Raw genomic sequence first — 3731 nt, 5'->3', positions numbered from 1 at the left:
CTTCAAATTTTCACACAAAGGGCAGTGGAAATCAAAAACAAACTATCAAGTTATGTGAGTGAAGCTGAAACCACAACAGTTTTTTAAAACAGTATGTTAATGAAATATTAACATAATTTAAAAACAACCCCAAAAAAAGAACCTCATGGACTTGGTGGTCTTATGCAGGGAGAAACCTCTAGAAATGATGTGATGATTTACCTTCATGCATATCTCATCATTCAAACAATTCACAAATGTATTTTATAGGCAAATAAAAAATTGGATTATATTAATAAAAAAGGTTGAATATTAAAGATATTAATCTCAGACTCTAGACCACATCTGTTGTAACGTGAGTAGTTCTAAAGAGATGTACTGTAGCACATCTAGAATGTGTGCAGTGGTGAGTAACCAAGGTGTATACTGTCATGTAAATAGTATATCACACGCTCAAGCACACTGGTGAGATGTGCGTTCAAGATGGAATCTCAAAATCTCTTGTTCCTACTAAGAGTTGTGGGAACGTAGAACAAACTACTGCGTCATGTGTTTAAAACAAAAGTCTTGACAACTTCTACTATGTATCTGACTGAGATGCTGGCACATCTTAACTGCTAGATGACCAAAAGAGCTTGATTTGCTGACTGCTCCACTCTCCTTAATGATTCTGAAATGCTGCAGGAAGGCAGAAATGCATGATTTTTATATGTGAAAGTATTTATTTCATTACATGTATGATGTAAAATGTTGTATTCATTGTCCTTTTATGCCTGTTTTTTTATTTTATTACAGAAAAGACTGAGTGGCACGTGGAGTGTGAAGTCAAAGGTAGTCAGCAAGTGGGAGGGATGGCTCAAGGCAGTAAAACCCAATGAAGTCATAGCCAGTATAGAAAGAAAACAAAATGTGTCAGAGGAGTCACATGATACTGGGTTGTTTTCTCTGCAGTCGTGATATTTTACACATCACACCAGTGAATATCCATTTTCACTATTTTAAGAAATTATAGTTAGATAAAAGAGGATGTCACTTCTTATATTTAATGTTGAATTAGGATCGAAGATTTCACTCTAATTGACTTCAATATTTCTATCAAGCAGGCGTTAATCAGTTCATGTAAAAGCAGGAAGAGGTATACTTGTTTTAATTATATTAGCAGCAGAGTAAAGACAATAATATATTTAGCTAGGATGTCAAATGCAGACATACTAAACAAGTAGAAGTGCCTAGAAATGTCAAACAATTTTAACTGGAAAAAGTGACAAACTAAGGAATATACATTGTTGTTTAAATCAGAAAGGAACAACATAAAACTCATAAACACCCGTTTCCTTAAATCTCTAGAGAGGAATGAAGAGCTGCTCCTTTTATAACAATCATGCAGAATGTAAATGCAACCCTCTTTTTTATATACAGCATGATGATAATGCTGATGTCAAATGTACAAATATACTGTACATGTAGAAGTGCCTATTAATGGAAAACGTATACTAAACAACAGCTGCAATTACCCTGAAAGATGATGCTAAATTAAAATGCACAGCTTAAACAAAAGATTGACAAAAATTAATTTTTGACTGGCAGCCAAAAATCAAATACATTTAAAAATAAATTGCAGTATGTGCATCTATACTCTGATGATTTAATTTAGATTTGACTATTTTATAGAAGTGAGTATAACCCTTGGGACCTTTCAGTCACTGCTTTTGAGCAATGCTGGATGGATTGACCACATTTCATCATTTTTTAAAACTTTTCTTCTATCTTATAAAGTAAATAAATATGACAAAAAAAAAATAAATCCAACAATATCTGACAGTCACAGGAAATGTGCAGAGTAAAAGGATTAAGTACATAGATGGCATACATCAGGATAGAGTAAGTCTTAATTTGGCAACAGTAGGTTTATTGGACTATAAGGACTTAATAAAAATATGTATTATTATTTATAAGTAAGACAATTAATCATTTGTGAAATATGTGTAAAAAATTGGCTAGATGATGAAAGTGAAGAATGGCATATAATACCGGTATAGCTCATTTATCTCTTTACTGTAAAAAGACACATTCTACTTTTGCTATTACTAAGAATCCAACTATTACCCATAGCAAAAAATGATTATTTACTTCAGCAATAATTAGATGGGGTTTTCATCACAAGTGGTGCCAACACTGAGTAAAGAGAAGAAAAGCATCAAGGTAAGGAAATCTGACAAGTCTACTGCAGCCTGAATGTTTGATTTAATTACATTTCTTACAGATATCTTAGATTAAACTTTGACGTCTGCCGCCAACAACACCCAGCAGCTGCTGTGGAACCTTTACTGACACCAGCAACAGCGGCAAGGGCATCATAGATGCTAGACTAATTTTTTTTTTTTTTGCTGGTTTGTATAATTAGCAACATTTATTCTTGAGATGCTGTCTCCAACTAGTATTTAACAGGTAGTGGGGCAGTGTGTTAAATCTACAGATATGTCTAAATCCTAAATCATTATGTGACTTTAGCTTGCCAACAAAATGTGTTTCGCAGTTAATTTTGAGGCTATAGTTATAGGAGGTTCAGCTACAGAAATACATGAGGATGACATTTACAGTGCCTTCAGATGTGTGCTCTAAATGAGATTTCTACACCAGTGATTACTTGGTATCTTAACAATATTCATTAAAAACTCTAGTTATTTGTTTAAAGTTTTACAGCTCACTTTGAATCCAGTTATCTATACAAAACTTTAGACCGCCACCCTTGCTCTCTTTGTAAGCATTAATTTGGTACACATTTCAAAATATCATTTTGTACTTCCATCTACTTATAAAACCAGGAACCATAAATTAAATATTTTATTTCCTGTCTTATTTGTGATGTTAATCCTTCATAATGCTGTTCCGATAAACAAAGTTTCTATAGTTCTTGTTAAATTGGAACCAAACAAAGAGAACATTTGCAGACAGACAAATACGGTTAATGTGCTGATTAAAAGTTAATATGCTCATCTTCTATTATCAGGCCACATCCATGATCTCAAAAAAGCTCATCCATTCCTTTATTTTCTGTACAGAATTTATCCAGTTTGGGTTCATGAGGGCCGGGACACATGCTGAGCAGCATCTGGGGCAAGGCAGAAACTATATCTGAATGGGGCAGCAATTAAATGGAAGTATTAGGTGAAGACAATGGATGGATGGATGGATGGATGGATGGATGGATGGATGGATGGATGGATGGATGGATGGATGGATGGACAAATTTATAACTTGAGCATTGAAAAGTATTGCATAATCAGTAGCAATATCTTGTAAACTCAAATCAATAACTTGATTTTTTGAAATGACATGCTGTATATTATTAAGAAATTGAAATTTTAGTGCCAGTCTGGCATAGCAAAATGTTATTACTTATACTAGTGGGTAATATTCAGTATATAACAATAATAAATAGGCAAATATAACAATGTGCTAAAATACATATTAGTAATACAACATTTACAGCTAATGATGTTTGTGTTATTTTGCACTACAAGTCTTTTTCATGCATTTCACCACCATTATCCACTCATTCACTGATTTACAGAACTTGATTAAACCAAATGTATGGTTGGAGGGCATAATCAGTCACACCAGGCCATTTCTGATTTGAAATTTCCTTAATACATATTTACTTTTGATATACTGGACAAAAATCAGAGAAAGGTGCTTCAGATGTGGAAAGAATGTTTAAAGACCACACAGGCCGCAACTGTGCATGCATT

This window comes from Erpetoichthys calabaricus, chromosome 10 (assembly GCF_900747795.2).
Source record: "Erpetoichthys calabaricus chromosome 10, fErpCal1.3, whole genome shotgun sequence".
Lineage (NCBI taxonomy): Eukaryota > Metazoa > Chordata > Cladistia > Polypteriformes > Polypteridae > Erpetoichthys > Erpetoichthys calabaricus.
Note: the sequence above shows the minus strand (reverse complement) of the source record.